Raw genomic sequence first — 10,065 nt, forward strand, 5'->3', positions numbered from 1 at the left:
ACGGAAGACAGAACCGAGCTACCCAACGTTCCCAAAAATGAAATTGTTCCCTCGACACAAACAAAGCTACTTTTCGTTTATATACCACAGCTATGGAATGTTGTTGATTATATATAAAAAAAAAGTCAGTAATTGCAGTGATTGTCACGATAGTTTAACGTTCTACCGTCGATCATCGATGTGGACCGTTGAAAAAGATTTCTCCGTCGCTGGCGTTTCTCCCCCCGAATAGAAATAATCAATTGCGATGGAAAATGGTTGGCGTAGGAGCCAACCGTCCGAATCGAATCAAATCGGCATTCATGGGAGGTAAGAAATGATTCCCTTGGTCCGAGTCTGTCGCAGTCACGCTCGTACAGTTCTGATGACAGACCCAGAGGACCGTCGGGGACCTGCCAATTACTATTCGGGGATTTTAGCCGGACCCGAAGCAGTCTTCCGGTGGCACGTAGCTGGACGCTTCGAGCTAGGCCAACGGCGGGCTATCGTCATTAGTTTACCCTTTAGTCGGGCCAACATCGGATCACACAACTGATGGCTGCATCGAATCTACATAATTCGAGAGGGACTCTGCACGCGCGTTGCGTGAACATGTGCGAACGCATCCTCCGCCGTGGAGGCGGAGGACGAGTATGTACGTACGCGGTCCCGATCGTTCAAGGTCCGCTGGGTAAGGCATCCGCGGGAAATTAGATTCTATCGTTCTCTGACGCGACGCGTACCCGTGATTTATCGAGTTCCCTGCTCGTGGTCGCGGAAGGAAAACTTTTACGGAGCCCCGCGAAGGAAGCTAGAACGATGAGAATTGTGAAAGTTCGACTCTGATAGGTTTCTAAATATAGAAGAACCGCATTACCGTTCTTAAAATGAAGAAGTAGAATACTCGTAAAAAGATAGGAGACCACTGTTTCTTAGACTGCTGGAACAACAGGGAAACATCGATGTCCGAAGTTTACGTTGACGTCACTTTATGACACGATCGCGCGTTGTGTAACACGTATACAGGATGTTCTATAATTAGCGATACAAACGGACAGAAAATGTTTCTACGAGTGAAACTAAATCGAAAATGAGGTATAATAGCTTTGTTTTCAGGAAAACCTGTTTTGAAGACGTGTTTCTTCGCGGACCACATAGCATTAATAATAAGAAAATAATAACATCATGTAGAAATCAATGTAAACAGGAATTCATTGTTTGGGCTACATTATAAGGAAAATTTGTGAAACAAGGAACTCGACTTTACCCGTAACTTTGAGCATGCCCCAGCTGTTTGTAATAAGGAACCGTGACTTAATTATTCGATAATCGTAATTGTTTAATAGTAAAAACAGGTATCTTGTGCCCTATATCAGATTCTTCAAAATCAAGTGAATTACTGTCCAGCTATACTCTACTCAAAAGAAATTTCCTTCTGCAGCTACTTCTAATACATTGAATGAGTTTGGCAAGTTACAAACTGCTTTAAAAAAGGAAGAAGAAGGAAGAAAACATTTCAGATTTAACTAGTTAAAGATAAAAGAGGAGAACGCGAAGGAAGAAGTTAAATTACAAAAAATAAAGTAAACAGCAGTACTCGGTAGACAGACTAAATTAAATAAGAAACGAAAGAAGTAGAAGAAGCAATAATTTGCGATTAAAAGTTTTATGCAAATTACTAAATCAGTTAAGTATTTTTATTACTGAAAAATGTGAAGTTTATTATATTTAAGCAGTATTATCTCGATAAATATTTTTCTAAATATTGTAAATAGAACTTGGTGCAAACGATGAGTATAAATTGACATATCATTATTTGACCCAAAACATTTTCATTCAGTTTCATTACACCGATCTTTAATAAATCGCACACGTACCCCAAACAAATTCAAAATCAATTTTCTCGAAAACGAGGCAACGTGCTTGAGGACCCGGCGAGGACGTCGATTAAATTTTTATCGGTTTTCCATCGTTTCGCTTCAAGTTATAAAATAAATTTACATTAAATTATTTTGGTAACGCGTTCTGCAATTCAATTTTACGCGTGATTAACCTTCTCGTTCCCGGGCATAAAACTTTCCTTTTATATTTCGTATAAAATCTTTAAAATACGCTCCGTGCCGCAACCTGGAAACTTTTCCCCGATCCCGGGCAACCGCGAATTCTAGGCCATTTTGTCTACGGTCTGATCATCCCGAAACCGCTTCCTTTAAACACGCAAACGCGATGCCCGATGGCCATTTTCCGGTTTTCTCCGGGCCGACTGTAATTTTCATAGCAGCTGGCAGCGAGCTAGCTCGATACAAAGGCCATCGATACGCGAACCCAGTGACCAATAGACACCATCCGTTCGGATGGATCATTTCGAGAGTCCTCTGAAATCGGCCTGGAGCACGGCTGGCACGTCGAACGAATGCAGAAAATATAACGAACGGATTGGACGCGTTTCCGGGCGAAACGTTCGTACCCCCCGCCTTTCTCGCGTCGACGTAGAATCCACGCACGCGAGAAGGAAGACGATGACGGTTCGGTCGAACGACGGCGAAACTACAAGGGGAACAATTAGTTAATTGAGTTGATCGATGAATTTCGTTCACGCGACGCGCGTTCCGATTCGACGTCTGATTGAGAGGTTTCATTCACCCCTCTATGTACGCACAAACTGCCTGCCTCGCGGCATTTCGCACCAAATAAAAGCCCTCGTGCGACGGCCCAGAGAGGTGGTGCGCGCCACGTGTGTACTTTACTATCCCTCGGGCCAGAGTCGTTCGTATTAATACGAATACCAATGTCACGAGCGGTTCACCGAAATTTTGATAACGCCACGTGGAACTCTTCTCTCGAGCATTGCTATTAATACGGTGGATACTCTATATTTTCACGAATTTGGATCTTAATGTGCTTTTGCAGAATAATAGTAGATCCCCTCTAATATATCTAAAATATTATGGGTAGATACTCGACACTTTTGAAGATATAAATAATTAAAGTGGGACAATTATAAGTTCTGTATAACCTCATCGACTATTCACAGAATGTCTTGTAAAATGTAGTATTAATTCAGTTCATGAGCTTTTGTATATTTTTGTGTTGAAAGAAAATATATAGGGTGTTCGGCCATCCCTGGGAAAAATTTAAATGGGAGATTCTAAAAGCTAAAATAAGACGACAATCAAGAATATCAATTTCTGAATTGAGGCTTCGTTAAAATATTATTAAAAAATTAAATTCAAAAATTTCAAATCGTTTTGGAAAAAATTATTTTTAGGTGTGGGGGTCAATTACAATCATTTTTGGTGAATAGACATACCCCCGAAATCCTACACACTTTCGAGAAAAAAATTCAGTAGAAGGAGAAATTTTTCAGAGAAATTAAAAAGTTTCAAATCATTCTGGAAAAAATATTTTTAGTTGCGGGGGTCGATTACAATCATTTTTGGTGAATAGACATACTCTCGAAATCTTACGCACATTCGAGAAAAAAATTCCTTAGCGAGTATATAATCTGAAGCCTGAAATGGTTCCCCGATGCGAATCTTTGAAACATCATAACTCCTGAACGGATCGGACGATTTTAATGTTTCAATATGCAAACAACGCGTATTTTGATGAAGCATATGTGGAAATTCCAAAAATATTCGAAAAGTTATTCCTTGACCCCCCAAAATGAGAAAATCCCAATACAAATGGTCCAATTTTCAAACAGCCATAACTCCTACAATAGTGAATACATTTCAATGAAACTTCAATGAAACAAAATTACTAAAAATTGAAAACGAATTTTTAAGAAAAAACGATGGGGGTAGGTGCCTAAATTTTTCGGTGAAAAAAAAATTTCAAATCGTTGTGGAAAAATTATTTTCGGCTACGGGGGTCAATTACAATCATGTTTTATCGATATACATACTCCCGAAATCCTACCCGTTTCCTAGAAAAAAATTCGAGAAAATGTGAATTTTGTCGATAAAATTAAAATATCTCTAATCGTCCTGGAAAAATTATTTTCGATTGCGGGGGTCAATTACAATCATTTTTGGTGAATAGACATACCCCCGAAATCCTATGCATTTTCGAGAAAAAAATTCAGTACGGACGGAACTTTAAACATTAATAACTTTTCAACGAAGCCTCCATCGACAAATTGATATTCTCGATTTTCGTCTTATTTTGGCCTCTAGAATCTCGCATTAAAATTTTTCCCAGAGGTAGCCAAACACCCTGTATACCAAGTAGCAGTTTATTGATGTTGTAATACTGTAGCGATTAGAAGAATTACCTTCGCTAGTAATCTGCATCTAATATTTTACATACACTAAAATAGATCACTCTACTATCATTTTACAAAAGCTCATTGAAATTGAAGTCGAACAGTTTCTGTCTTTCCGTTGTGACAATCGCTAAGATTGTTTAGTCCTTACTTTCGTGTGACGCGTTAATTATCGCTTGAGAACGTCGTGATATCAAATATAATAATCACATGTTCGAACAAACTCAGCTTTAGCTTTATCAGGATTAAGCATAAAGCATTCACGTCCTGAGATTAACACACTTTCGTCGAGAAACAATGTTTCATATCGTAAGAGGAAAATCAAGATACAAATCGTCGTCGCTAACGACTTCCGTTTACAATACTTCCCCCTTCCCGACACGCTCCGTACGGTTGACACGCGTCAACCCTACGCGAAGAAAAAACATGACGCTAATTGCAGGCAGCAGTGCGTCGACGTTTAAAAACCGTGGGCACGTACATAGAGCGTGAATAATTGAAAGAATTAACAAATTTTATACGCGAAGATCGCATAATATTAATTTGAGAAGACCACAGAAAAAGGGTACTCGAGCAGGAAACGATACAGACTACAGAAGATACGAGGATCGTTCAATAAGTCCTTAGAAAAAGATAGAAAAACAAATTATTTTAGGTAGATTTTTTTTTAATTTTCAACATAATCTCTTTTTAGCTCTATACACTTTTCCAAGTGGTTCTCCAACTTTTTTAAGCCATCTAAAAAGTAAGATTTCGGAAGGTCCTCAAAATAGGCATCTGTTTGGGCGATAACCCTCGTTCGACGTGAACCGTTATCCGGCGAGCCATTTTTTTAAGTTTGGAAATAAAAAGAAGTTACTGGGGGCCAAATATATAATTCGAACTTTAATTCCATGATTTTGGCTATCGAAACTACACAGGTGTGCACCCGTGTCTCGATGCAAGAGGAAGCTCCTTGCTTCGATCAACAATAAAAATGAAACTTTGACAGTTGTCTAGTGAGTCATGATGCTTACTAAAAACAAACCATTGTCGATGCTACGAGCGTCAGCTCTTGGATTTTCTAAGGACTTATTGAACGACCCTCGTGTCTAACATATCGTAATTCGGATATAACAAGACCGCCGCGGACGATTCGAGTAAAAAAGTATTCCCATTCAATTTCTCCGTATCCGTGGAATTTGTGGAATCAGGTACAAGGGATTACGCGAATTCGAGAGCACCGTCTCGGAGGATAGTTCCCGAATTTGAATAGCCGATTCGGTAAATGTCATATTCAAACTCGGATAGTTTCTATTAGTAACCTCATCGCCTACGGTCTCCTGCGGCTTCGTCGCGCCCGTGCGCCACGTAGACGAAGATAAATTTGACGATGAAATTACGAAAGGTCGTCGAAGAGAATCGATCGGGCCGCGTTTCACGCGCGAACGCTTCCTATGGCCAGCGCACGTCCGGTTAATCCAGTTTTAAAATGCGCTGCAGACACACTAATAAGTTGAAACCAGTCAATTAGCGCGCTCGCGCCGGCCGTCCTAAGCAAACACTGGCAGGTGTTTGAACGACGTAGCCGGGAATGCGGATCTCGTCGATGCCGGGGGGTGAAAGAGGGCTCCCATCGGGAGGGTGATAGCACCGGGAACCTCACCGACAAAGAATCGCGGAGGTGGCTACGGAACGAGAGGCCAAGGAGTTAAGGTCAGGGTATCAACGTTCCATCCCGTTTCCGAGCAAACGAGGGGAAACTGCGTTTCGGAGTAATTATTTTCAACGGAGTAATTATACGAAACGTCAGCCGGAAAAATCAGTCATAAAATTCTATTCTACGCCCTTCGATTCTTCGTTACGCTATATATGTGTAAGATACAGTATACCAAACGTACGATGATGTCTGAAAGTGAACGACGATGAACGAATGCGAAACAAAGCACGGATGCATGCAAAAAGAATAGTATCAGATCGAACGACGAGAATAATATACCTTCATTGCGCTAATTTGTGTGTGTGTAGTTAATAACCATCCTGTCCCCCCAAATTGCATACGTATCTCGTTTGTTATTGAGTCTTTAATAAAGGAAGTAGCTTTCGTATCCTAACCTAGATGTTCCAATTTCAAAATTAAATAATGTGATTACATTGGTCCTCTATGTTTGTCAAGATTATCTTACAAGAACAAAAAGAAGAAAACGAAGATAAAGTTTTCAAATTTCTACCAACTAATAATAGAATTCTTCCAAACGATTCGTCGTGCATTCCTAAATTCCCGCATCTTCTGCTTAAGGTTGGATCGCCGCGTTTAAAATTCAATTCTGTCGTCAGCACGCAGGCAATCTCGCGACGGGGTCCCGTCGATACCGACGAAGCCATTGATTTCTTACGCGCGTCAGTTGCCACGCTGACTTAAGACGAAAACTTTCCAGGAAACTTCGACGAGGTTCGGCGGAACCGGGCGACCCGTTCGCCGAAAGTAACGGAGGGTTGTCGTTCCAAACACAAAGGACACGCTTCTCAGCGAGATGGAAAGCTTGTTGCAGGAGACACCGCGGTTTCCCTGCCGCGTTATCGGTCGACCGACACCGGATGGTTTAGACCCGTTCTCGAGAGACCGCCACGGATCAAAGGGATTTTCAAAATCGCCGGCTAAGCGCGTTTGACTTTGCGACCTACGTTTTCGTAGGGGGAGGGAGTGTATCAATTAGTCTTGTCATTAAGGCCGTACCCATCTATCAGAGCCTCGGCGCCTTCGTGCGTCCTGGCCGCGTGTCTGGGACCGACTAATCCCATTTACTTGCCGCAGAAAGGCGTTTCCAGCTGAGACAAAAGCGTGAAAAGTAGATTAGAAGCAGTTATCGCGTTGAATGGAGTCGCATCTAGGATGATAATCGACGAGATTACCCTGTACCCGCGGCAAAGGGAATAACTTATTCGAAATAGTTGCGTTAACTTTGGAGGGTGACGAAGACCAGCTTCTTCACCCCCCATCATCCATGTACTACAAAATGTTGCACAAGATTAACCTTTAACTGCGGATCCCCTTTTTTTCTTTCAGAAAAATTTGTAAAAAGTAATGAAACCTTTAATTGGACTTATTTACGAATAATACCCTCAATATTACTTGTCAAATATAAAGAAAAATAAGAAAGTATGTAGGATGAAACACCATAAATTTAGTTGTTCGTACAACCACTTTTACTTATTTTTGTGTCAGAGCATAGGCTAGTGAGAAAAGAAATAAAGTGATTAAAATATTCTGTAGTTAAAATTAGGCCTTATCGCAAAGAGGACCAGCCGGACTATTTGATCCAAGCTTAGCATTTAGGGTGCCCTCAAATTCGCGCAAGAGTTTTTTTTAATGTACTGAAAGCTACTAAAAGGTAAGTGGCCCTGGGATTCTTTCGCTCTTTGAGAAGCTTTGGTTGTAGTAAAAGACTGTCCGAGATTTTACGTTTAACGTGTTTGACATAAAACTTACACAAAACGAAGAGACTACTAACTATAAACATCGCTTTCGGTTAAATTTTATCTCAAATAATTTGGGAAATGTAAAACTGGAATTTTAAACAGCCAAAATGAGGTCTCGCCTTTAAATTATTAATGAATATATCTAATATAATTACTTGAAATGCTTAGATATTTACTTAATAATATTCTAAATTGTTTATTTTACCTGTGTGGTTATTCTCTGCTATTATCGATAAGTTTGTTAAATATTTTATAAACCTACAATATTTACCACACTTATCTTTCTCATATTTTTATTATAGTATTTAAAATTTGTAAATATCATGCAGCGTTGAAAAGTTAATTGTGTACTACATATATGGTACCAATATTTAAGACCTGGATAATTCCGATTTATTCTTTACTCCCTGATTCATAATATCTGACGTACAGAAATTATTACGTTATTGCGATAATACGCGGTTCACAAGTATTCAATAGCATCAGACGATAGCGAACTACCCCAAATATTGACTAAGTTGGGCTTTAAGTAAACGATGGAAATCAGTGAAGCGAGACAATCTATTATTCGTGCAACCCTCGAGGGAACTTTAAAGAACAGCACCTCGTACAACTAATGGCGTCGATCCCTTAAAGGAAGACATTCTCGAATCTGGTGTTCGGGACGACCTAACGACTTTCTCGCGCTCCCAGGAAGGGTTGAAGTCATCGATAATACCAGTTTCGACGGAGGCAGTGCCACGACACCGGCAGACATTGTCCGTAGCCATGGCAGAATATCATTAATCAAAATAAGCCGGGATGTCCGTCACTGTCATCGTGCCATTGGTGGTTCGACCACGTGCGAGAAACCATTAAGAAGCTACGAGAAAAAGTACCAAAACCAAAATGATTTTTCCGTCGAGATGTTTGATACGCGACAACTTGTAACCGCAGTAGGTCGTCCGTAAAGTTTAATGTGTTACAAACTCTAGTGACGTATGCTCTTGTATATAAATAGAAGAGAAAACCAATAACTATCAATACACTTGGACGGCTTGCGAATGTTCCAAAAGAAACCACAATAGACAATGTGGCAGTCGTACGAGCGAACTTATATTCTTGTCGCTTCGATTCAATTTTTAGAATCGTTCTTAAAAATCGCGTATATTTAACAAAATTATCGTTCTATTATTAAGAAACAAGAAATCGAAAACTTTTTGTTTCATTTGAGCTTTTCATCGTGTCGTTGGATTATTAACTAAAATATTAAATTTATATTTTACTATAAAATTGGGCTTCTTTTAAGTAGGTAAGAGTGTTTTCTAAACCTTTTTTGGTGATAAAAAAACTAAATTATATCTAAACGTGTTGGATCTTGGGTTACAGAATACATTATAGTTGATAAAAAATAAAATAGATTTAAAAAGCTAAAGAGCAACACAAGTACTGAAAATGCAATACAACAGTTAAATCCTATCGTCTGAATATGTAACGTCACTTTATATATTCGACAGAAGACCGAGCAGAATATTCGAAAAGCATATGCAATAATAAAATATTTAACGACCTAGATAACGATGAATAAAATGTCACGATCGATGGTACGCCAAAAGACACATTATCGTCGAAACGTGTTATTTTAAAATAAAGACGACACGGACGTTACAGGTGACTCTATTATTCCATTATATAAATATACCTATATAACGTTTATATTAGCTTCAGCGCGCATAGAATGATCTATTGTTCGAGTGGAAGCGGAAATATATAACAGGGGGTGCATTTATCGTGCTAGTGGCACCATCTTTGTGCAGAACTCGGTACTACGAACTCGTCATTTCGTCGAATGCTTACTGCAATTCACAGATCGGGATCAAGTACGCGCATTTCATATATGACATTATTTCACTGCATTGAATAACTCACCCTGTACATGCGCGCGGTTCCATTCCCTCGAAAAGGTAATTCACCGTTTCGTTTATTGGAAATTGCCTCGATACTTTAATATAAATAATTCGATGATATTTCGATGATAAAATCGAACACGTGTACGTGTATAAATTTCAACGATTATATTTACTTTAATCGAAATTAGCCGCGGTACCATTAAAGTCTCACAGAACTCATTGTCTTTTTACTTTACAATAATTACAATACATTGGTTTAAAGATACTGGCAGTGCATTGACACGTGAAAACCACTTGAAAGGTATATAAAAAGCTCGTGAATCAAATGCTGTGCTGTCGACAAGTTACTCACCGCCTATTAAATAGTACAAACTTGGAGTAACTGCATCCAAATTGTGTGAATTAATAATGACAATCCTCCACTGTGATTATAGTAATATCCCAAATCGAGTTGGGTTACATTACTGGATA

The sequence above is a fragment of the Colletes gigas genome, unplaced genomic scaffold (assembly GCF_013123115.1).
Source record: "Colletes gigas isolate AHSC1104 unplaced genomic scaffold, ASM1312311v1 Colletes_gigas_Sc00024, whole genome shotgun sequence".
Taxonomy (NCBI): domain Eukaryota; kingdom Metazoa; phylum Arthropoda; class Insecta; order Hymenoptera; family Colletidae; genus Colletes; species Colletes gigas.